The following is a 26,745-nucleotide window of genomic DNA, read 5'->3' as shown; positions in this document are numbered from 1 at the left end:
GTGAGTTAACCTGGTCCCATATAAGTACTCACAGACACCATGTGAGTTACCCCAGTCCCATATAAGTTCTCTTTGAACCAAAGTGAGTTACCCTAGATCCTTTATAAGTACTCCCTGAACCCAAGTGAGTTACCATATCACCTTTATATTTACTCCCTGACCCCAAGTGAGTTATCCTAGCCCCTTTATAAGTACTCCCTGAACCCAAGTGAGTTATCCTAGCCCCTTTATATGTACACTCTGACCCCAAGTGAGTTATCCTAGCCCCTTTATATGTACTCTCTGACCGCAAGTGAGTTACTCTAGCCCCTTTATAAGTACACCCTGGCCACAAGTGAGTTACCCTGGTCCCATATAAGTTCTCCCAGACACCAAGAGAGTTAGCCTAGTCCAATATAAGTACTCCTTGACCCAAAGAGAGTTACCCTAGCCCCTTTATAAGTACTCCCTGACCGCAAGTGAGGTACCATAGCCCCTTTATAAGTACTCCCTGACCCCAAGTGAGTTATCCTAGCCCCTTTATATGTACTCCCTGACCCCAAGTGAGTTATCCTAGCCCCTTTATATGTACTCCCTGACCCCAAGTGAGTTATCCTAGCCCCTTTATATGTACTCACTGACCCCAAGTGAGTTATCCTAGACCCTTTATATGTACTCTCTGACCGCAAGTGAGTTATCCTAGCCCCTTTATAAGTACTCCCTGACCCCAAGTGTGTTACCCTAGTATCATATATGTATTCCCTGAACACAAGTGAGATACCTTAGTCCCATAAATGTACTCCCTGACCCCAAGTGAGTTATCCTAGCCCCTTTATATGTACTCTCCTACCGCAAGTGAGTTACCCTAGCCCCTTTATATGTACTCTCTGACCGCAAGTGAGGTATCCTAGCCCCTTTATATGTACTCCCTGACCTCAAGTGAGTTATCCTAGCCCCTTTATATGTACTCTCTGACCGCAAGTGAGTTACCCTAGCCCCTTTATATGTACTCTCTGACCGCAAGTGAGTTATCCTAGCCCCTTTATATGTACTCCCTGACCGCAAGTGAGGTATCCTAGCCCCTTTATATGTACTCCCTGACCTCAAGTGAGTTATCCTAGCCCCTTTATATGTACTCTCTGACCGCAAGTGAGTTACCCTAGCCCCTTTATATGTACTCTCTGACCGCAAGTGAGTTATCCTAGCCCCTTTATATGTACTCCCTGAGTCCAAGTGAGTTACCCTAGCCCCTTTATAAGTACTCCCTGACCGCAAGTGAGTTACCATAGCCCCTTTATAAGTACTCCCTGACCCCAAGTGAGTTATCCTATCCCCTTTATATGTACTCTCTGACCGCAAGTGAGTTACCCTAGTCCCATATATGTACTCCCTGATCCCAAGTGAGTTACCCTAGCCCCTTTATATGTACTCTCTGACCGCAAGTGAGTTATCCTAGCCCCTTTATATGTACTCCCTGACCCCAAGTGAGTTATCCTAGCCCCTTTATATGTACTCCCTGACCCCAAGTGAGTTATCCTAGCCCCTTTATATGTACTCACTGACCCCAAGTGAGTTATCCTAGACCCTTTATATGTACTCTCTGACCGCAAGTGAGTTATCCTAGCCCCTTTATAAGTACTCCCTGACCCCAAGTGTGTTACCCTAGTATCATATATGTATTCCCTGAACACAAGTGAGATACCTTAGTCCCATAAATGTACTCCCTGACCCCAAGTGAGTTATCCTAGCCCCTTTATATGTACTCTCCTACCGCAAGTGAGTTACCCTAGCCCCTTTATATGTACTCTCTGACCGCAAGTGAGGTATCCTAGCCCCTTTATATGTACTCCCTGACCTCAAGTGAGTTATCCTAGCCCCTTTATATGTACTCTCTGACCGCAAGTGAGTTACCCTAGCCCCTTTATATGTACTCTCTGACCGCAAGTGAGTTATCCTAGCCCCTTTATATGTACTCCCTGAGTCCAAGTGAGTTATCCTAGCCCCTTTATATGTACTCCCTGACCCCAAGTGAGTTATCCTAGCCCCTTTATATGTACTCCCTGACCCCAAGTGAGTTATACTAGACCCTTTATATGTACTCTCTGACCGCAAGTGAGTTATCCTAGCCCCTTTATAAGTACTCCCTGACCCCAAGTGTGTTACCCTAGTATCATATATGTATTCCCTGAAAACATGTGAGATACCTTAGTCCCATAAATGTACTCCCTGACCCCAAGTGAGTTATCCTAGCCCCTTTATATGTACTCTCTGACCGCAAGTGAGTTACCCTAGCCCCTTTATATGTACTCTCTGACCGCAAGTGAGGTATCCTAGCCCCTTTATATGTACTCCCTGACCTCAAGTGAGTTATCCTAGCCCCTTTATATGTACTCTCTGATCGCAAGTGAGTTATCCTAGCCCCTTTATAAGTACTCCCTGACGCCAAGTGTGTTACCCTAGTGTCATATTAGTACTCCCTGGCCCCAAGTGAGTTATCCTAGCCCCTTTATAAGTACTCCCTGATCCCATGTGTGTTACCCTAGTGTCATATTAGTACTCCCTGGCCCCAAATAAGTTACCATAGCCCCTTTATAAGTACTCCCTAACCCCAATTGAGTTATCCTAGCCCCTTTATATGTACTCTCTGACCACAAGTGAGTTACCCTAGCCCCTTTATATGTACTCTCTGACCGCAAGTGAGTTATCCTAGCCCCTTTATATGTACTCCCTGACCCCAAGTGAGTTATCCTAGCCCCTTTATATGTACTCCCTGACCCCAAGTGAGTTATCCTAGCCCCTTTATATGTACTCCCTAACCCCAAGTGAGTTATCCTAGACCCTTTATATGTACTCTCTGACCGCAAGTGAGTTATCCTAGCCCCTTTATAAGTACTCCCTGACCCCAAGTGTGTTACCCTAGTATCATATATGTATTCCCTGAACACAAGTGAGATACCTTAGTCCCATAAATGTACTCCCTGACCCCAAGTGAGTTATCCTACCCCCTTTATATGGACTCTCTGACCGCAAGTGAGTTACCCTAGCCCCTTTATATGTACTCTCTGACCGCAAGTGAGGTATCCTAGCCCCTTTATATGTACTCCCTGACCTCAAGTGAGTTATCCTAGCCCCTTTATATGTACTCTCTGATCGCAAGTGAGTTATCCTAGCCCCTTTATAAGTACTCCCTGACGCCAAGTGTGTTACCCTAGTGTCATATTAGTACTCCCTGGCCCCAAGTGAGTTACCATAGCCCCTTTATAAGTACTCCCTGACCCCAAGTGAGTTATCCTAGCCGCTTTTTATGTACTCCCAGACCCCAAGTGAGTTACCCTAGTCCCTTATAAGTACTCCCTGACCCCAAGAGAGTTACCCTAGTCCCATATATGTACTCCATGACCCCAAGTGAGTTATCCTATCGCCTTTTTATGTACTCTCTAACCGCAAGTGAGTTATACTAGCCCCTTTATAAGTACTCCCTGAACCCAAGTGTGTTACCCTAGTTTCATTTATGTATTCCCTGAACACAAGTGAGTTACCCTAGTCCCATAGAGGTACTCCCTGATCCCTAATAAGTCACCGTAGCACCTTTATAAATTCTCCCTGACCCCAAGTGTGATACCTTAGTCACATAAATGTACTCCCTGACCCCAAGTGAGTTATCCTAGCCCCCTTATATGTACTCTCTGACCGCAAGTGAGTTATCATAGCCCCTATATATGTGCTCCCATACCCCAAGTGAGTTACCCTAGTCCCTTATAACTACTCCCTGACCCCAAGTGAGTTACCCTAGCCCTTTAATAAGTACACCCTGGCACCAAGTGAGTTACCCTGGTCCCATATAAGTACTCACAGACACCATGTGAGTTACCCCAGTCCCATATAAGTACTCTTTGAACCAAAGTGAGTTACCCTAGATCCTTTATAAGTACTCCCTGAACCCAAGTGAGTTACCATATCACCTTTATAATTACTCCCTGACCCCAAGTGAGTTATCCTAGCCCCTTTATAAGTACTCCCTGAACCCAAGTGATTTATCCTAGCCCCTTTATATGTACACTCTGACCCCAAGTGAGTTATCCTAGCCCCTTTATATGTACTCTCTGACCGCAAGTGAGTTACTCTAGCCCCTTTATAAGTACACCCTGGCCACAAGTGAGTTACCCTGGTCCCATATAAGTTCTCCCAGACACCAAGAGAGTTAGCCTAGTCCAATATAAGTACTCCTTGACCCAAAGAGAGTTACCCTAGCCCCTTTATAAGTACTCCCTGACCGCAAGTGAGGTACCATAGCCCCTTTATAAGTACTCCCTGACCCCAAGTGAGTTATCCTATCCCCTTTATATGTACTCTCTGACCGCAAGTGAGTTACCCTAGTCCCATATATGTACTCCCTGATACCAAGTGAGTTACCCTAGCCCCTTTATATGTACTCTCTGACCGCAAGTGAGTTATCCTAGCCCCTTTATATGTACTCCCTGACCCCAAGTGAGTTATCCTAGCCCCTTTATATGTACTCCCTGACCCCAAGTGAGTTATCCTAGCCCCTTTATATGTCCTCACTGACCCCAAGTTAGTTATCCTAGACCCTTTATATGTACTCTCTGACCGCAAGTGAGTTATCCTAGCCCCTTTATAAGTACTCCCTGACCCCAAGTGTGTTACCCTAGTATCATATATGTATTCCCTGAACACAAGTGAGATACCTTAGTCCCATAAATGTACTCCCTGACCCCAAGTGAGTTATCCTAGCCCCTTTATATGTACTCTCCTACCGCAAGTCAGTTACCCTAGCCCCTTTATATGTACTCTCTGACCGCAAGTGAGGTATCCTAGCCCCTTTATATGTACTCCCTGACCTCAAGTGAGTTATCCTAGCCCCTTTATATGTACTCTCTGACCGCAAGTGAGTTACCCTAGCCTCTTTATATGTACTCTCTGACCGCAAGTGAGTTATCCTAGCCCCTTTATATGTACTCCCTGACCCCAAGTGAGTTATCCTAGCCCCTTTATATGTACTCCCTGACCCCAAGTGAGTTATCCTAGCCCCTTTATATGTACTCCCTGACCCCAAGTGAGTTATACTAGACCCTTTATATGTACTCTCTGACCGCAAGTGAGTTATCCTAGCCCCTTTATAAGTACTCCCTGACCCCAAGTGTGTTACCCTAGTATCATATATGTATTCCCTGAACACATGTGAGATACCTTAGTCCCATAAATGTACTCCCTGACCCCAAGTGAGTTATCCTAGCCCCTTTATATGTACTCTCTGACCGCAAGTGAGTTACCCTAGCCCCTTTATATGTACTCTCTGACCGCAAGTGAGGTATCCTAGCCCCTTTATATGTACTCCCTGACCTCAAGTGAGTTATCCTAGCCCCTTTATATGTACTCTCTGATCGCAAGTGAGTTATCCTAGCCCCTTTATAAGTACTCCCTGACCCCAAGTGTGTTACCCTAGTTTCATATTAGTACTCCCTGGCCCCAAGTGAGATACCATAGCCCCTTTATAAGTACTCCCTGACACCAAGTGAGTTATCCTAGCCCCTTTATATGTACTCCCTGACCCCAAGTGAGTTATCCTAGCCCCTTTATATGTACTCTCTGACCGCAAGTGAGTTATCCTAGCCCCTTTATAAGTACTCCCTGATCCCATGTGTGTCACCCTAGTGTCATATTAGTACTCCCTGGCCCCAAATAAGTTACCATAGCCCCTTTATAAGTACTCCCTGACCCCAATTGAGTTATCCTAGCCCCTTTATATGTACTCTCTGACCGCAAGTGAGTTACCCTAGCCCCTTTATATGTACTCTCTGACCGCAAGTGAGTTATCCTAGCCCCTTTATATGTACTCCCTGACCCCAAGTGAGTTATCCTAGCCCCTTTATATGTACTCCCTGACACTAAGTGAGTTATCCTAGCCCCTTTATATGTACTTCCTGACCCCAAGTGAGTTATCCTAGACCCTTTATATGTACTCTCTGACCGCAAGTGAGTTATCCTAGCCCCTTTATAAGTACTCCCTGACCCCAAGTGTGTTACCCTAGTATCATATATGTATTCCCTGAACACAAGCGAGATACCTTAGTCCCATAAATGTACTCCCTGACCCCAAGTGAGTTATCCTAGTCCCATCGAAGTACTCCCTGACCCTAAGTGAGTTAACCTAGCCCCTATATAAGTACTCCCTGACCCCAAGTGAGTTATCCTAGCCCCTTTATATGTACTCCATGACCCCAAGTGAGTTATCCTAGCCCCTTTATATGTACACTCTGACCGCAAGTGAGTTACCCTAGCCCCTTTATAAGTACTCCCTGACCCCAAATGTGTTACATTAGTCCCATAAATGTACTCCCTGACCCCAAGTGAGTTAACCTAGCCCCTTATAAGTACCCCCTAACCCCAAGTTTGTTATCCTAGCCCCTTTATATGTACTCTCTGACCGCAAGTGAGTTATCCTAGCCCCTTTATATGTACTCCCTGACCCCAAGTGAGTTATCCTAGCCCCTTTATATGTACTCCCTGACCCCAAGTGAGTTATCCTAGCCCCTTTTTAAGTACTCCCTGACCCCAAGTGAGTTATCCTAGCCCCTTTATATCTACTCTCTGACGGGAAGTGAGTTATCCTAGTCCCATAGTAGTACTCCTTGACCCCTAGTGAGTTACCATAGCCCCTTTATAAGTACTCCCTGACCCCAAGTGAGTTATTCTAGCCCCTTTATATGTACTCTCTGACCGCAAGTGAGTTATCCTAGCCCCTTTATATGTACTCTCTGACCGCAAGTGAGTTATCCTAGTTTCATATTAGTACTCCCTGGCCCCAAGTGAGTTACCATAGCCCCTTTATAAGTACTCCCTGACCGCAAGTGAGTCACCCTAGCCCCTTTATATGCACTCCCTGACCTCAGGTGAGTTATCCTAGCCCCTTTATATGTACTCTCTGACCGCAAGTGAGTTATCCTAGTCCCTTTATAAGTACTCCCTGACCCCAAGTGTGTTACCCTAGTTTCATATTAGTACTCCCTGGCCCCAAGTGAGTTACCATAGCCCCTTTATAAGTACTCCCTGACCCCAAGTGAGTTACCCTAGCCCCTTTATAAGTACACCCTGGCCACACGTGAGTTACCCTGGTCCCATATAAGTTCTCCCAAACACCAAGTGAGTTACCCTAGTCCAATATAAGTACTCCCTGTCCCCAAGTGAGGTACCATAGCCCCTTTATAAGTACTCCCTGACCCCAAGTGAGATATCCTATACCCTTTATATGTACTCTCTGACCGGAAGTGAGTTACCCTTGTCCCATATATGTACTCCCGGACCCCAAGTGAGTTATCCTATCCCCTTTATATGTACTCTCTGACCGCAAGTGAGTTATTCAAACCCCTTTATAAGTACTCCCTGACCCCAACTGTGTTACCCTAGTCTCGTATAAGTACTCCCTGAACCCAAGTGTGTTACCTTAGCCCCTTTATAAGTGTTCCCTGACCCCAAGTGAGTTATCCTATCCCATTTATATGTACTCTCTGACCGCAAGTGAGTTACCCTAGTCCCATATATGTACTCCCTGACCCCAAGTGAGTTATCCTATCCCCTTTATATGTACTCTCTGACCGCAAGTGAGTTACCCTAGTCCCATATAAAAACTCCCTGTCCCTAAGTGAGTACCCTAGTCCCAAATAAGTACTTCCTGACCCCAAGTGAGTTACTATAGCCCCTTTATAAGTACTCCTTGACCCCAAGTTAGTTATCCTAGCCACTTTATATGTACTCCCTGACCCCAAGTGAGTTACCCTAGCCCCTTTATATGTACTCCCTGACCCCAAGTGAGTTATCCTAGCCCCTTTATATGTACTTCCTGACCCCAAGTGAGTTATCCTAGCCCCTTTATATGTACTCTCTGACCGCAAGTGAGTTATCCTAGCCCCTTTATAAGTACTCCCTGATCCCATGTGTGTCACCCTAGTGTCATATTAGTACTCCCTGGCCCCAAATAAGTTACCATAGCCCCTTTATAAGTACTCCCTGACCCCAATTGAGTTATCCTAGCCCCTTTATATGTACTCTCTGACCGCAAGTGAGTTACCCTAGCCCCTTTATATGTACTCTCTGACCGCAAGTGAGTTATCCTAGCCCCTTTATATGTACTCCCTGACCCCAAGTGAGTTACCCTAGCCCCTTTATATGTACTCCCTGACCCCAAGTGAGTTATCCTAGCCCCTTTATATGTACTTCCTGACCCCAAGTGAGTTATCCTAGCCCCTTTATATGTACACTCTGACCGCAAGTGAGTTACCCTAGCCCCTTTATAAGTACTCCATGACCCCAAATGTGTTACATTAGTCCCATAAATGTACTCCCTGACCCCAAGTGAGTTAACCTAGCCCCTATATAAGTACCCCCTAACCCCAAGTTTGTTATCCTAGCCCCTTTATATGTACTCTCTGACCGCAAGTGAGTTATCCTAGCCCCTTTATATGTACTCCCTGACCCCAAGTGAGTTATCCTAGCCCCTTTATATGTACTCCCTGACCCCAAGTGAGTTATCCTAGCCCCTTTATATGTACTCCCTGACCCCAAGTGAGTTATCCTAGACCCTTTATATGTACTCTCTGACCGCAAGTGAGTTATCCTAGCCCCCTTATAAGTACTCCCTGACCCCAAGTGTGTTACCCTAGTATAATATATGTATTCCCTGAACACAAGTGAGATACCTTAGTCCCATAAATGTACTCCCTGACCCCAAGTGAGTTATCCTAGCCCCTTTATATGTACTCTCTGAACGCAAGTGAGTTACCCTAGCCCCTTTATATGTACTCTCTGACCGCAAGTGAGTTATCCTAGCCCCTTTTTAAGTACTCCCTGACCCCAAGTGTGTTACCCTAGTTTCATATATGTATTCCCTGAACACAAGTGAGTTACCTTAGTCCCATATAGGTACTCCCTGGCCCCAAATAAGTTACCATAGCCCCTTTATAAGTACTCCCTAACCCCAATTGAGTTATCCTAGCCCCTTTATATGTACTCTCTGACCACAAGTGAGTTACCCTAGCCCCTTTATATGTACTCTCTGACCGCAAGTGAGTTATCCTAGCCCCTTTATATGTACTCCCTGACCCCAAGTGAGTTATCCTAGCCGCTTTTTATGTACTCCCAGACCCCAAGTGAGTTACCCTAGTCCCTTATAAGTACTCCCTGACCCCAAGAGGGTTACCCTAGTCCCATATATGTACTCCCTGACCCCAAGTGAGTTATCCTATCCCCTTTATATGTACTCTCTGACCGCAAGTGAGTTACCCTAGTCCCATATAAAAACTCCCTGTCCCTAAGTGAGTACCCTAGTCCCAAATAAGTACTTCCTGACCCCAAGTGAGTTACTATAGCCCCTTTATAAGTACTCCTTGACCCCAAGTGAGTTATCCTAGCCCCTTTATATGTACTCCCTGACCCCAAGTGAGTTATCCTATCCCCTTTATATGTACTCTCTGACCGCAAGTGAGTTATTCAAACCCCTTTATAAGTACTCCCTGACCCCAAGTGTGTTACCCTAGTCTCATATTAGTACTCCCTGGCCCCAAGTGAGATACCATAGCCCCTTTATAAGTACTCCCTGACACCAAGTGAGTTATCCTAGCCCCTTTATATGTACTCCCTGACCCCAAGTGAGTTATCCTAGCCCCTTTATATGTACTCTCTGACCGCAAGTGAGTTATCCTAGCCCCTTTATAAGTACTCCCTGATCCCATGTGTGTCACCCTAGTGTCATATTAGTACTCCCTGGCCCCAAATAAGTTACCATAGCCCCTTTATAAGTACTCCCTGACCCCAATTGAGTTATCCTAGCCCCTTTATATGTACTCTCTGACCGCAAGTGAGTTACCCTAGCCCCTTTATATGTACTCTCTGACCGCAAGTGAGTAATCCTAGCCCCTTTATATGTACTCCCTGACCCCAAGTGAGTTATCCTAGCCCCTTTATATGTACTCCCTGACCCCAAGTGAGTTATCCTAGCCCCTTTATATGTACTTCCTGACCCCAAGTGAGTTATCCTAGACCCTTTATATGTACTCTCTGACCGCAAGTGAGTTATCCTAGCCCCTTTATAAGTACTCCCTGACCCCAAGTGTGTTACCCTAGTATCATATATGTATTCCCTGAACACAAGCGAGATACCTTAGTCCCTTAAATGTACTCCCTGACCCCAAGTGAGTTATCCTAGTCCCATCGAAGTACTCCCTGACCCTAAGTGAGTTATCCTAGCCCCTTTATATGTACACTCTGACCGCAAGTGAGTTACCCTAGCCCCTTTATAAGTACTCCCTGACCCCAAATGTGTTACATTAGTCCCATAAATGTACTCCCTGACCCCAAGTGAGTTAACCTAGCCCCTATATAAGTACCCCCTAACCCCAAGTTAGTTATCCTAGCCCCTTTATATGTACTCTCTGACCGCAAGTGAGTTATCCTAGCCCCTTTATATGTACTCCCTGACCCCAAGTGAGTTATCCTAGCCCCTTTATATGTACTCCCTGACCCCAAGTGAGTTATCCTAGCCCCTTTATATGTACTCCCTGACCCCAAGTGAGTTATCCTAGACCCTTTATATGTACTCTCTGACCGCAAGTGAGTTATCCTAGCCCCCTTATAAGTACTCCCTGACCCCAAGTGTGTTACCCTAGTATAATATATGTATTCCCTGAACACAAGTGAGATACCTTAGTCCCATAAATGTACTCCCTGACCCCAAGTGAGTTATCCTAGCCCCTTTATATGTACTCTCTGAACGCAAGTGAGTTACCCTAGCCCCTTTATATGTACTCTCTGACCGCAAGTGAGTTATCCTAGCCCCTTTTTAAGTACTCCCTGACCCCAAGTGTGTTACCCTAGTTTCATATATGTATTCCCTGAACACAAGTGAGTTACCTTAGTCCCATATAGGTACTCCCTGGCCCCAAATAAGTTACCATAGCCCCTTTATAAGTACTCCCTAACCCCAATTGAGTTATCCTAGCCCCTTTATATGTACTCTCTGACCACAAGTGAGTTACCCTAGCCCCTTTATATGTACTCTCTGACCGCAAGTGAGTTATCCTAGCCCCTTTATATGTACTCCCTGACCCCAAGTGAGTTATCCTAGCCGCTTTTTATGTACTCCCAGACCCCAAGTGAGTTACCCTAGTCCCTTATAAGTACTCCCTGACCCCAAGAGGGTTACCCTAGTCCCATATATGTACTCCCTGACCCCAAGTGAGTTATCCTATCGCCTATTTATGTACTCTCTAACCGCAAGTGAGTTATACTAGCCCCTTTATAAGTACTCCCTGAACCCAAGTGTGTTACCCTAGTTTCATTTATGTATTCCCTGAACACAAGTGAGTTACCCTAGTTCCATAGAGGTACTCCCTGATCCCAAATGAGTCACCGTAGCACCTTTATAAATTCTCCCTGACTCCAAGTGTGTTACCTTAGTCACATAAATGTACTCCCTGACCCCAAGTGAGTTATCCTAGTCCCATCGAAGTACACCCTGACCCCAAGTGAGTTAACCTAGCCCCTATATAAGTACTCCCTGACACCAAGTGAGTTATCCTAGCCGCTTTTTATGTACTCCCTGTCCCTAAGTGAGTACCCTAGTCCCAAATAAGTACTTCCTGACCCCAAGTGAGTTACTATAGCCCCTTTATAAGTACTCCCTGACCCCAAGTGAGTTATCATAGCCCCTTTATATGTACTCCCTGACCCAAAGTGAGGTACCATAGCCCCTTTATAAGTACTCCCTCACCCCAAGTGAGTTATCCTAGCCCCTTTATAAGTACTCCCTGACCCCAAGTGTGTTACACTAGTTTCATTTATGTATTCCCTGAACACAAGTGAGTTACCCTAGTCCCATAGAGGTACTCCCTGACCCCAAATGAGGCACCGTAGCACCTTTATAAATTCTCCCTGACCCCAAGTGTGTTACCTTAGTCACATAAATGTACTCCCTGACCGCAAGTGAGTTATCCAAGCCCCATTATATGTACTCCCTGACCCCAACTGAGTTATCCTAGCCCCTTTATATGTACTCCCTGACCCCAAGTGAGTTATCCTAGCCCCTTTATAAGCACTCTCTGACCCCAAGTGTGTTACCCTAGTTTCATATTAGTACTCCCTGGCCCCAAGTGAGTTACCATAGCCCCTTTATAAGCACTCCCTGACCCCAAGTGAGTTATCCTAGCCCCCTTATATGTACTCTCTGACCGCAAGTGAGTTATCATAGCCCCTTTATATGTGCTCCCATACCCCAAGTGAGTTACCCTAGTCCCTTATAACTACTCCCTGACCCCAAGTGAGTTACCCTAGCCCCTTTATAAGTACACCCTGGCCACAAGTGAGTTACCCTGGTTACATATAAGTTCTCCCAGACACCAAGTGAGTTAGCCTAGTCCAATATAAGTACTCCTTGACCCAAAGAGAGTTACCCTAGTCCCTTATAAGTACTCCCTGACCCCAAGAGAGTTACCCTAGTCCCATATATGTACTCCCTGACCCCAAGTGAGTTATCCTATCGCCTTTTTATGTACTCTCTAACCGCAAGTGAGTTATACTAGCCCCTTTATAAGTACTCCCTGATCCCATGTGTGTTACCCTAGTGCATATTAGTACTCCCTGGCCCCAAATAAGTTACCATAGCCCTTTTATAAGTACTCCCTGACCCCAATTGTATTATCCTAGCCCCTTTATATGTACTCTCTGACCGCAAGTGAGTTACCCTAGCCCCTTTATATGTACTCCCTGGCCCCAAGTGAGTTACCATAGCCCCTTTATAAGTACTCCCTGACAACAAGTGAGTTATCCTAGCCTTTTTATATGTACTCCCTGACCCTAAGTGAGTTATCCTAGCCCCTTTATATGTACTCTCTGACCGCAAGTGAGTTATCCTAGCCCCTTTATATGTACTCCCTGACCCCAAGTGAGTTATCCTAGCCCCTTTATATGTACTCCCTGACGCCAAGTGAGTTATCCTAGCCCCTTTATATGTACTCCCTGACCCCAAGTGAGTTATCCTAGACCCTTTATATGTACTCTCTGACCGCAAGTGAGTTATCCTAGCCCCCTTATAAGTACTCCCTGACCCCAAGTGTGTTACCCTAGTATAATATATGCAGAGATGAAACGGGAGATTGCTCATGCGAGGTCCCGAGGCAATCCCTACCGGTAGGCGGCGCTGGTGTTGGCAAACGCGTGTCTCAGGTCCACCTAACCCCTAACGCCATCTATCGGAAGAGACCACGAAGCACGAGCGTTAAGCTTAGAATAGGGTAAAACATATATGCATTGTTGCCAGAAAGCAGAATAAAGAGAGAGCGGAGATATTTTCTCGGACCTCTCTGTCTTTCTCGCTGTTAGCTTCTAGCAGAAGAGTCGAGGCAAAATCTTTCCGTTTCGCTTTGCCGAAAATCTACCAATATTCGATGTCATTTATATTTGCAGGCCAATGCCTTTATACATGATTTTTTCAGCATATTTATTTATCAGCATTGACTTATTTAAATCAATAATAAATTAAGGAAATGCGTATTTGATATATAATAATTATTTTAACTATAATTTCATCGTTATATTTCGCCTATTTCCGTAAAATCTGCATTTCTTTAGTTTATTATTGATTATTGTAAGTCAATGGCAATTTAAAAAAATTTAATCTTAAAAAAAAAGAAAAGTACCGATCAGGAATCGAACCCGGACCCACGAATCGCCACGCGATTACCTTACCTCTTAGACCACGAGGCTTCTTCAGTGCACCGTAAACAGATAGTCTTTTTAAGGGCTTGAAATCTTCTATTGAACCATATAAATAAACGAAGAACCGACATCTTTATTCATTATTATTCTATCATAATGGTACACAAATTAAAGAATAATTATATAATGTAGATTTTCAAAAGCTTTTCCAATAACCAAGAACGGAAACTGCGAGCGTTGATTATTTATCTTCGTTCTTGGCTATTGGAAAAGCTTTTGAAAACTATTCAAAATATAATTATTCCTTAATTTGTGTACCATTATGACAGAATAATAATGAATAAAGCTGTCGGTTGCTCGTTTATTTATATGGTTTAAAAGAAGATTTCAAGCCCTTAAAAAGACTATCTGTTTACGGTGCACTGAAGAAGCCTCGTGGTCTAGGCGGTAAGGTAATAGCGTGGCGATTTGTGGGTCCGGGTTCGATTCCTGAACGGTACTTTTCTTTTTTTTTTTAAGATTAAATTTTTTTTAATGGCCATTGACTTACAATAATCAATAATAAACTAAAGAAATTCAGATTTTACGGAAATAAGCGAAATATAACGATGAAATTATAGTTAAAATAATTATTATATATCAAATACGCGTTTCCTTAATTTATTATTGATTTAAATAAATCAATGCTGATAAATAAATATGCTGAAAAAATCATGTATAAAGGCATTGGCCTGCAAATATAAATGACATCGAATATTGGTAGATTTTCGGCAAAGCGAAACGGAAAGATTTTGCCTCGACTCTTCTGCTAGAAGCTAACAGCGAGAAAGACAGAGAGGTCCGAGAAAATATCTCCGCTCTCTCTTTATTCCGCTTTCTGGCAACAATGCATATATGTTTTACCCTATTCTAAGCTTAACGCTCGTGCTTCGTGGTCTCTTCCGATAGATGGCGTTAGGGGTTAGATGGACCTGAGACACGCGTTTGCCAACACCAGCGCCGCCTACCGGTAGGGATTGCCTCGGGACCTCGCATGAGCAATCTCCCGTTTCATCTCTGATATATGTATTCCCTGAACACAAGTGAGATACCTTAGTCCCATAAATGTACTCCCTGACCCCAAGTGAGTTATCCTAGCCCCTTTATATCTACTCTCTGACGGGAAGTGAGTTATCCTAGTCCCATAGTAGTACTCCTTGACCCCTAGTGAGTTACCATAGCCCCTTTATAAGTACTCCCTGACCCCAAGTGAGTTATCCTAGCCCCTTTATATGTACTCTCTGACCGCAAGTGAGTTATCCTAGCACCTTTATATGTACTCTCTGACCGCAAGTGAGTTATCCTAGTTTCATATTAGTACTCCCTGGCCCCAAGTGAGTTACCATAGCCCCTTTATAAGTACTCCCTGACCGCAAGTGAGTCACCCTAGCCCCTTTATATGCACTCCCTGACCTCAAGTGAGTTATCCTAGCCCCTTTATATGTACTCACTGACCGCAAGTGAGTTATCCTAGCCCCCTTATAAGTACTCCCTGACCCCAAGTGTGTTACCCTAGTATAATATATGTATTCCCTGAACACAAGTGAGATACCTTAGTCCCATAAATGTACTCCCTGACCCCAAGTGAGTTATCCTAGCCCCTTTATATGTACTCTCTGAACGCAAGTGAGTTACCCTAGCCCCTTTATATGTACTCTCTGACCGCAAGTGAGTTATCCTAGCCCCTTTATAAGTACTCCCTGACCCCAAGTATGTTACCCTAGTGTCATATTAGTACTCCCTGGCCCCAAGTGAGTTACCATAGCCCCTTTATAAGTACTCCCTTACAACAAGAGAGTTATCCTAGCCTTTTTATATGTACTCCCTGACCCTAAGTGAGTTATCCTAGCCCCTTTATATGTACTCTCTGACCGCAAGTGAGTTATCCTAGCCCCTTTATAATTACTCCCTGATCCCATGTGTGTTACCCTAGTGTCATATTAGTACTCCCTGGCCCCAAATAAGTTACCATAGCCCTTTTATAAGTACTCCCTGACCCCAATTGAGTTATCCTAGCCCCTTTATATGTACTCTCTGACCGCAAGTGAGTTACCCTAGCCCCTTTATATGTACTCTCTGACCGCAAGTGAGTTATCCTAGCCCCTTTATATGTACTCCCTGACCCCAAGTGAGTTATCCTAGCCCCTTTATATGTACTCCCTGACCCCAAGTGAGTTATCCTAGCCCCTTTATATGTACTCCCTGACCCCAAGTGAGTTATCCTAGACCCTTTATATGTACTCTCTGACCGCAAGTGAGTTATCCTAGCCCCCTTATAAGTACTCCCTGACCCCAAGTGTGTTACCCTAGTATAATATATGTATTCCCTGAACACAAGTGAGATACCTTAGTCCCATAAATGTACTCCCTGACCCCAAGTGAGTTATCCTAGCCCCTTTATATGTACTCTCTGAACGCAAGTGAGTTACCCTAGCCCCTTTATATGTACTCTCTGACCGCAAGTGAGTTATCCTAGCCCCTTTATAAGTACTCCCTGACCCCAAGTATGTTACCCTAGTGTCATATTAGTACTCCCTGGCCCCAAGTGAGTTACCATAGCCCCTTTATAAGTACTCCCTGACAACAAGTGAGTTATCCTAGACTTTTTATATGTACTCCCTGACCCAAAGTGAGTTATCCTAGCCCCTTTATATGTACTCTCTGACCGCAAGTGAGTTATCCTAGCCCCTTTATAAGTACTCCCTGATCCCATGTGTGTTACCCTAGTGCATATTAGTACTCCCTGGCCCCAATTGAGTTATCCTAGCCCCTTTATATGTACTCTCTGACCGCAAGTGAGTTACCCTAGCCCCTTTATATGTACTCTCTGACCGCAAGTGAGTTATCCTAGCCCCTTTATATGTACTCCCTGACCCCAAGTGAGTTATCCTAGCCCCTTTATATGTACTCCCTGACCCCAAGTGAGTTATCCTAGCCCCTTTATATGTACTCCCTGACCCCAAGTGAGTTATCCTAGACCCTTTATATGTACTCTCTGACCGCAAGTGAGTTATCCTAGCCCCCTTATAAGTACTCCCTGACCCCAAGTGTGTTACCCTAGTATAATATATGCAGAGATGAAACGGGAGATTGCTCATGCGAGGTCCCGAGGCAATCCCTACCGGTAGGCGGCGCTGGTGTTGGCAAACGCGTGTCTCAGGTCCACCTAACCCCTAACGCCATCTATCGGAAGAGACCACGAAGCACGAGCGTTAAGCTTAGAATAGGGTAAAACATATATGCATTGTTGCCAGAAAGCAGAATAAAGAGAGAGCGGAGATATTTTCTCGGACCTCTCTGTCTTTCTCGCTGTTAGCTTCTAGCAGAAGAGTCGAGGCAAAATCTTTCCGTTTCGCTTTGCCGAAAATCTACCAATATTCGATGTCATTTATATTTGCAGGCCAATGCCTTTATACATGATTTTTTCAGCATATTTATTTATCAGCATTGACTTATTTAAATCAATAATAAATTAAGGAAATGCGTATTTGATATATAATAATTATTTTAACTATAATTTCATCGTTATATTTCGCCTATTTCCGTAAAATCTGCATTTCTTTAGTTTATTATTGATTATTGTAAGTCAATGGCAATTTAAAAAAATTTAATCTTAAAAAAAAAAGAAAAGTACCGATCAGGAATCGAACCCGGACCCACGAATCGCCACGCGATTACCTTACCTCTTAGACCACGAGGCTTCTTCAGTGCACCGTAAACAGATAGTCTTTTTAAGGGCTTGAAATCTTCTATTGAACCATATAAATAAACGAAGAACCGACATCTTTATTCATTATTATTTTATCATAATGGTACACAAATTAAAGAATAATTATATAATGTAGATTTTCAAAAGCTTTTCCAATAACCAAGAACGGAAACTGCGAGCGTTGATTATTTATCTTCGTTCTTGGCTATTGGAAAAGCTTTTGAAAACTATTCAAAATATAATTATTCCTTAATTTGTGTACCATTATGACAGAATAATAATGAATAAAGCTGTCGGTTGCTCGTTTATTTATATGGTTTAAAAGAAGATTTCAAGCCCTTAAAAAGACTATCTGTTTACGGTGCACTGAAGAAGCCTCGTGGTCTAGGCGGTAAGGTAATAGCGTGGCGATTTGTGGGTCCGGGTTCGATTCCTGAACGGTACTTTTCTTTTTTTTTTTAAGATTAAATTTTTTTTAATGGCCATTGACTTACAATAATCAATAATAAACTAAAGAAATTCAGATTTTACGGAAATAAGCGAAATATAACGATGAAATTATAGTTAAAATAATTATTATATATCAAATACGCGTTTCCTTAATTTATTATTGATTTAAATAAATCAATGCTGATAAATAAATATGCTGAAAAAATCATGTTTAAAGGCATTGGCCTGCAAATATAAATGACATCGAATATTGGTAGATTTTCGGCAAAGCGAAACGGAAAGATTTTGCCTCGACTCTTCTGCTAGAAGCTAACAGCGAGAAAGACAGAGAGGTCCGAGAAAATATCTCCGCTCTCTCTTTATTCCGCTTTCTGGCAACAATGCATATATGTTTTACCCTATTCTAAGCTCAACGCTCGTGCTTCGTGGTCTCTTCCGATAGATGGCGTTAGGGGTTAGATGGACCTGAGACACGCGTTTGCCAACACCAGCGCCGCCTACCGGTAGGGATTGCCTCGGGACCTCGCATGAGCAATCTCCCGTTTCATCTCTGATATATGTATTCCCTGAACACAAGTGAGATACCTTAGTCCCATAAATGTAATCCCTGACCCCCAGTGAGTTATCCTAGCCCCTTTATATGTACTCTCTAAACGCAAGTGAGTTACCCTAGCCCCTTTATATGTACTCTCTGACGGCAAGTGAGTTATCCTAGTCCCATAGTAGTACTCCTTGACCCCAAGTGAGTTACCATAGCCCCTTTATAAGTACTCCCTGACCCCAAGTGAGTTATCCTAGCCCCTTTATATGTACTCTCTGACCGCAAGTGAGTTATCCTAGCACCTTTATATGTACTCTCTGACCGCAAGTGAGTTATCCTAGTTTCATATTAGTACTCCCTGGCCCCAAGTGAGTTACCATAGCCCCTTTATAAGTACTCCCTGACCGCAAGTGAGTCACCCTAGCCCCTTTATATGCACTCCCTGACCTCAAGTGAGTTATCCTAGCCCCTTTATATGTACTCTCTGACCGCAAGTGAGTTATCCTAGCCCCCTTATAAGTACTCCCTGACCCCAAGTGTGTTACCCTAGTATAATATATGTATTCCCTGAACACAAGTGAGATACCTTAGTCCCATAAATGTACTCCCTGACCCCAAGTGAGTTATCCTAGCCCCTTTATATGTACTCTCTGAACGCAAGTGAGTTACTCTAGCCCCTTTATATGTACTCTCTGACCGCAAGTGAGTTATCCTAGCCCCTTTATAAGTACTCCCTGACCCCAAGTATGTTACCCTAGTGTCATATTAGTACTCCCTGGCCCCAAGTGAGTTACCATAGCCCCTTTATAAGTACTCCCTGACAACAAGTGAGTTATCCTAGCCTTTTTATATGTACTCCCTGACCCTAAGTGAGTTATCCTAGCCCCTTTATATGTACTCTCTGACCGCAAGTGAGTTATCCTAGCCCCTTTATAATTACTCCCTGATCCCATGTGTGTTACCCTAGTGTCATATTAGTACTCCCTGGCCCCAAATAAGTTACCATAGCCCTTTTATAAGTACTCCCTGACCCCAATTGAGTTATCCTAGCCCCTTTATATGTACTCTCTGACCGCAAGTGAGTTACCCTAGCCCCTTTATATGTACTCTCTGACCGCAAGTGAGTTATCCTAGCCCCTTTATATGTACTCCCTGACCCCAAGTGAGTTATCCTAGCCCCTTTATATGTACTCCCTGACCCCAAGTGAGTTATCCTAGCCCCTTTATATGTACTCCCTGACCCCAAGTGAGTTATCCTAGACCCTTTATATGTACTCTCTGACCGCAAGTGAGTTATCCTAGCCCCCTTATAAGTACTCCCTGACCCCAAGTGTGTTACCCTAGTATAATATATGTATTCCCTGAACACAAGTGAGATACCTTAGTCCCATAAATGTACTCCCTGACCCCAAGTGAGTTATCCTAGCCCCTTTATATGTACTCTCTGAACGCAAGTGAGTTACCCTAGCCCCTTTATATGTACTCTCTGACGGCAAGTGAGTTATCCTAGTCCCATAGTAGTACTCCTTGACCCCAAGTGAGTTACCATAGCCCCTTTATAAGTACTCCCTGACCCCAAGTGAGTTGCCATAGCCCCTTTATAAGAACTCCCTGACCCCAAGTGAGTTATCCTAGCCCCTTTATATCTACTCTCTGACGGGAAGTGAGTTATCCTAGTCCCATAGTAGTACTCCTTGACCCCTAGTGAGTTACCATAGCCCCTTTATAAGTACTCCCTGACCCCAAGTGAGTTATCCTAGCCCCTTTATATGTACTCTCTGACCGCAAGTGAGTTATCCTAGCACCTTTATATGTACTCTCTGACCGCAAGTGAGTTATCCTAGTTTCATATTAGTACTCCCTGGCCCCAAGTGAGGTACCATAGCCCCTTTATAAGTACTCCCTGACCGCAAGTGAGTCACCCTAGCCCCTTTATATGCACTCCCTGACCTCAAGTGAGTTATCCTAGCCCCTTTATATGTACTCTCTGACCGCAAGTGAGTTATCCTAGTCCCTTTATAAGTACTCCCTGACCCCAAGTGTGTTACCCTAGTTTCATATTAGTACTCCCTGGCCCCAAGTGAGTTACCATAGCCCCTTTATAAGTACTCCCTGACCCCAAGTGAGTTACCCTAGCCCCTTTATAAGTACACCCTGGCCACACGTGAGTTACCCTGGTCCCATATAAGTTCTCCCAAACACCAAGTGAGTTACCCTAGTCCAATATAAGTACTCCCTGTCCCCAAGTGAGGTACCATAGCCCCTTTATAAGTACTCCCTGACCCCAAGTGAGATATCCTATACCCTTAATATGTACTCTCTGACCGGCAGTGAGTTACCCTTGTCCCATATATGTACTCCCTGACCCCAAGTGAGTTATCCTATCCCCTTTATATGTACTCTCTGACAGCAAGTGAGTTATTCAAACCCCTTTATAAGTACTCCCTGACCCCAACTGTGTTACCCTAGTCTCGTATAAGTACTCCCTGAACCCAAGTGTGTTACCTTAGCCCCTTTATAAGTGTTCCCTGACCCCAAGTGAGTTATACTATCCCATTTATATGTACTCTCTGACCGCAAGTGAGTTACCCTAGTCCCATATATGTACTCCCTGACCCCAAGTGAGTTATCCTATCCCCTTTATATGTACTCTCTGACCGCAAGTGAGTTACCCTAGTCCCATATAAAAACTCCCTGTCCCTAAGTGAGTACCCTAGTCCCAAATAAGTACTTCCTGACCCCAAGTGAGTTACTATAGCCCCTTTATAAGTACTCCCTGACCCCAAGTGAGTTATCCTAGCCCCTTTATATGTACTCCCTGACCCCAAGTGAGTTACCCTATCCCCTTTATATGTACTCTCTGACCGCAAGTGAGTTATTCAAACCCCTTTATAAGTACTCCCTGACCCCAAGTGTGTTACCCTAGTCTCATATTAGTACTCCCTGGCCCCAATTGAGTTACCATAGCCCCTTTATAAGTACTCCCTGACACCAAGTGAGTTATCCTAGCCCCTTTATATGTACTCCCTGACCCCAAGTGAGTTATCCTAGCCCCTTTATATGTACTCTCTGACCGCAAGTGAGTTATCCTAGCCCCTTTATAAGTACTCCCTGATCCCATGTGTGTTACCCTAGTGTCATATTTGTACTCCCTGGCCCCAAATAAGTTACCATAGCCCCTTTATAAGTACTCCCTGACCCCAATTGAGTTATCCTAGCCCCTTTATATGTACTCTCTGACCGCAAGTGAGTTACCCTAGCCCCTTTATATGTACTCTCTGACCGCAAGTGAGTTATCCTAGCCCCTTTATATGTACTCCCTGACCCCAAGTGAGTTATCCTAGCCCCTTTATATGTACTCCCTGACCCCAAGTGAGTTATCCTAACCCCTTTATATGTACTCTCTGACCGCAAGTGAGTTATCCTAGCCCCTATATAAGTACTCCCTGACCCCAAGTGTGTTACCCTAGTATCATATATGTATTCCCTGAACACAAGCGAGATACCTTAGTCCCATAAATATACTCCCTGACCCCAAATAAGTCACCGTAGCACCTTTATAAATTCTCCCTGACCCCAAGTGTGTTACCTTAGTCACATAAATGTACTCCCTGACCCCAAGTGAGTTATCCTAGTCCCATCGAAGTACACCCTGACCCCAAGTGAGTTAACCTAGCCCCTATATAAGTACTCCCTGACTCCAAGTGAGTTATCCTAGCCGATTTTTATGTACTCCCTGTCCCTAAGTGAGTACCCTAGTCCCAAATAAGTACTTCCTGACCCCAAGTGAGTTACTATAGCCCCTTTATAAGTACTCCCTGACCCCAAATGAGGCACCGTAGCACCTTTATAAATTCTCCCTGACCCCAAGTGTGTTACCTTAGTCACATAAATGTACTCCCTGACCGCAAGTGAGTTATTACTAGCCCCTTTATAAGTACTCTCTGACCCCAAGTGTGTTACCCTAGTTTCATATTAGTACTCCCTGGCCCCAAGTGAGTTACCATAGCCCCTTTATAAGCACTCCCTGACCCCAAGTGAGTTATCCTAGCCTCCTTATATGTACTCTCTGACCGCAAGTGAGTTATCATAGCCCCTTTATATGTGCTCCCATACCCCAAGTGAGTTACCCTAGTCCCTTATAAGTACTCCCTGACCCCAAGTGAGGTACCATAGCCCCTTTATAAGTACTCCCTGACCCCAAGTGAGTTATCCTATCCCCTTTATATGTACTCTCTGACCGCAAGTGAGTTACCCTAGTCCCATATATGTACTCCCTGATCCCAAGTGAGTTATCCTATCCCCTTTATATGTACTCTCTGACCGCAAGTGAGTTATTCAAACCTCTTTATAAGTACTCCCTGACCCCAAGTGTGTTACCCTAGTCTCATATAAGTACTCCCTGAACCCAAGTGAGTTACCATATCACCTTTATAAGTACTCCCTGACCCCAAGTAAGTTATCCTAGCCCCTTTATAAGTACTCTCTGACCGCAAGTGAGTTATCCTAGCCCCTTTATATGTACTCTCTGACGGCAAGTGAGTTATCCTAGTCCCATTGTAGTACTCCTTGACCCCAAGTGAGTTACCATAACCCCTTTATAAGTACACCGTGGCCACAAGTGAGTTACCCTGGTCCCATATAAGTTCTCCCAGACACCAAGTGAGTTAGCCTAGTCCAATATAAGTACTCCTTGACCCAAAGAGAGTTACCCTAGCCCCTTTATAAGTACTCCCTGACCGCAAGTGAGTTACCCTAGTCCCTTATAAGCACTCCCTAACCCCAAGAGAGTTACCCTAGTCCCACATATGTACTCCCTGACCCCAAGTGAGTTATCCTATCCCCTTTATATGTACTCTCTAACCGCAAGTGACTTACCCTAGTCCCATATAAGAACTCCCATACCCCAAGTGAGTTACCCTAGTCCCTTATAACTACTCCCTGACCCCAAGTAAGTTACCCTGGTCCCATATAAGTTCTCCCAGACACCAAGTGAGTTAGCCTAGTCCAATATAAGTACTCCTTGACCCAAAGAGAGTTACCCTAGCCCCTTTATTAGTACTCCCTGACCCCAAGTGAGTTATCATAGCCCCTTTATTTGTACTCCCTGACCCAAAGTGTATTACCCTAGTTTCATATATGTATTCCCTGAACACAAGTGAGTTACCCTAGTCCCATAGAGGTACTCCCTGACCCCAAATGAGTCACCGTAGCACCTTTATAAGTTCTCCCTGACCCCAAGTGTATAACCTTAGTCTCATAAATGTACTCCCTGACCCCAAGTGAGTTATCATAGCCCCTTTATAAGTACTCCCTGACCCCAAGTGAGTTATCCTAACCCCTTTATAAGTACTCCCTGACCCCAAGTGAGTTATCCTAGCCCCTTTATATGTACTCCCTGACCCCAAGTGAGTTATCCTAGCCCCTTTATATGTACTCTCTGACCGCAAGTGAGTTACCCTAGCCCCTATATAAGTACTCCCTGACCCCAAGTGAGTTATCCTAGCCCCTTTATATGTACTCTCTGACCGCAAGTGAGTTATCCTAGCCTCTTCATATGTACTCCCTGACCCCAAGTATGTTACCCTAGTGTCATATGAGTACTCCCTGGCCCCAAGTGAGTTACCATAGCCCCTATATAAGTACTCCCTGACCCCAAGTGAGTTATCCTAGCCCCTTTATATGTACTCTCTGACCGCAAGTGAGTTATCCTAGCCTCTTCATATGTACTCCCTGACCCCAAGTATGTTACCCTAGTGTCATATGAGTACTCCCTGACCCCAAGTGAGTTATCCTAGTCCCATCGAAGTACACCCTGACCCCAAGTGAGTTAACCTAGCCCCTATATAAGTACTCCCTGACTCCAAGTGAGTTATCCTAGCCGCTTTTTATGTACTCCCTGTCCCTAAGTGAGTACCCTAGTCCCAAATAAGTACTTCCTGACCCCAAGTGAGTTACTATAGCCCCTTTATAAGTACTCCCTGACCCCAAATGAGGCACCGTAGCACCTTTATAAATTCTCCCTGACCCCAAGTGTGTTACCTTAGTCACATAAATGTACTCCCTGACCGCAAGTGAGTTATCCTAGCCCCTTTATAAGTACTCTCTGACCCCAAGTGTGTTACCCTAGTTTCATATTAGTACTCCCTGGCCCCAAGTGAGTTACCATAGCCCCTTTATAAGCACTCCCTGACCCCAAGTGAGTTATCCTAGCCTCCTTATATGTACACTCTGACCGCAAGTGAATTATCATAGCCCCTTTATATGTGCTCCCATACCCCAAGTGAGTTACCCTAGTCCCTTATAAGTACTCCCTGACCCCAAGTGAGGTACCATAGCCCCTTTATAAGTACTCCCTGACCCCAAGTGAGTTATCCTATCCCCTATATATGTACTCTCTGACCGCAAGTGAGTTACCCTAGACCCATATATGTACTCCCTGATCCCAAGTGAGTTATCCTATCCCCTTTATATGTACTCTCTGACCGCAAGTGAGTTATTCAAACCTCTTTATAAGTACTCCCTGACCCCAAGTGTGTTACCCTAGTCTCATATAAGTACTCCCTGAACCCAAGTGAGTTACCATATCACCTTTATAAGTACTCCCTGACCCCAAGTAAGTTATCCTAGCCCCTTTATAAGTACTCTCTGACCGCAAGTGAGTTATCCTAGCCCCTTTATATGTACTCTCTGACGGCAAGTGAGTTATCCTAGTCCCATTGTAGTACTCCTTGACCCCAAGTGAGTTACCATAACCCCTTTATAAGTACACCGTGGCAACAAGTGAGTTACCCTGGTCCCATATAAGTCCTCCCAGACACCAAGTGAGTTAGCCTAGTCCAATATAAGTACTCCTTGACCCAAAGAGAGTTACCCTAGCCCCTTTATAAGTACTCCCTGACCGCAAGTGAGTTACCCTAGTCCCTTATAAGCACTCCCTAACCCCAAGAGAGTTACCCTAGTCCCACATATGTACTCCCTGACCCCAAGTGAGTTATCCTATCCCCTTTATATGTACTCTCTAACCGCAAGTGACTTACCCTAGTCCCATATAAGAACTCCCATACCCCAAGTGAGTTACCCTAGTCCCTTATAACTACTCCCTGACCCCAAGTGAGTTACCCTGGTCCCATATAAGTTCTCCCAGACACCAAGTGAGTTAGCCTAGTCCAATATAAGTACTCCTTGACCCAAAGAGAGTTACCCTAGCCCCTTTATAAGTACTCCCTGACCCCAAGTGAGTTATCATAGCCCCTTTATTTGTACTCCCTGACCCCAAGTGAGTTATCCTAGCCCCTTTATATGTACTCTCTGACCGCAAGTGAGTTACCCTAGCCCCTATATAAGTACTCCCTGACCCCAAGTGAGTTATCCTAGCCCCTTTATATGTACTCTCTGACCGCAAGTGAGTTATCCTAGCCTCTTCATATGTACTCCCTGACCCCAAGTATGTTACCCTAGTGTCATATGAGTACTCCCTGGCCCCAAGTGAGTTACCATAGCCCCTTTATAAGTACTCCCTGACACCAAGTGAGTTATCCTAGCCCCTTTATATGTACTCCCTGACCCCAAGTGAGTTTTCCTAGCCCCTTTATAAGTACTCCCTGACCGCTAGTGAGTCACCCTAGCCCCTTTATATCTACTCTCTGACCGCAAGTGAGGTATCCTAGCCCCTTTATATGCACTCCCTGACCTCAAGTGAGTTATCCTAGCCCATTTATATGTACTCTCTGACCGCAAGTGAGTTATCCTAGCCCCTTTATATGTACTCTCTGACCGCAAGTGAGTTATCCTAGTCCCTTTATAAGTACTCCCTGACCCCAAGTGTGTTACCATAGCCCCTTTATAAGTACTCCCTGACCCCAAGTGAGTTATCCTAGCAGCTTTATATGTACTCCCAGACCCAAAGTGAGTTACCCTAGTCCCTTATAAGCACTCCCTAACCCCAAGAGAGTTATCCTAGCCCCTATATGCACTCCCTGACCTCAAGTGAGTTATCCTAGCCCCTTTATATGTACTCTCTGACCGCAAGTGAGTTATCCTAGTCCCTTTATAAGTACTCCCTGACCCCAAGTGTGTTACCCTAGTTTCATATTAGTACACCCTGGCCCGAAGTGAGTTACCATAGCCCCTTTATAAGTACTCCCTGACCCCAAGTGAGTTACCCTAGCCCCTTTATAAGTACACCCTGGCAACACGTGAGTTACCCTGGTCCCATATAAGTTCTCCCAAACACCAAGTGAGTTAGCCTAGTTCAATATAAGTACTCCTTGACCCAAAGAGAGTTACCCTAGCCCCTTTA

Source organism: Prorops nasuta, unplaced genomic scaffold (genome assembly GCF_024137725.1).
Source record: "Prorops nasuta isolate Cenicafe-Biocafe unplaced genomic scaffold, Cenicafe_Pnas_1.2 PNAS00001, whole genome shotgun sequence".
Taxonomy (NCBI): Eukaryota; Metazoa; Arthropoda; class Insecta; order Hymenoptera; family Bethylidae; genus Prorops; species Prorops nasuta.
The sequence above is the reverse complement of the archived record's forward strand: the minus strand, read 5'-3'. Positions refer to the sequence as shown.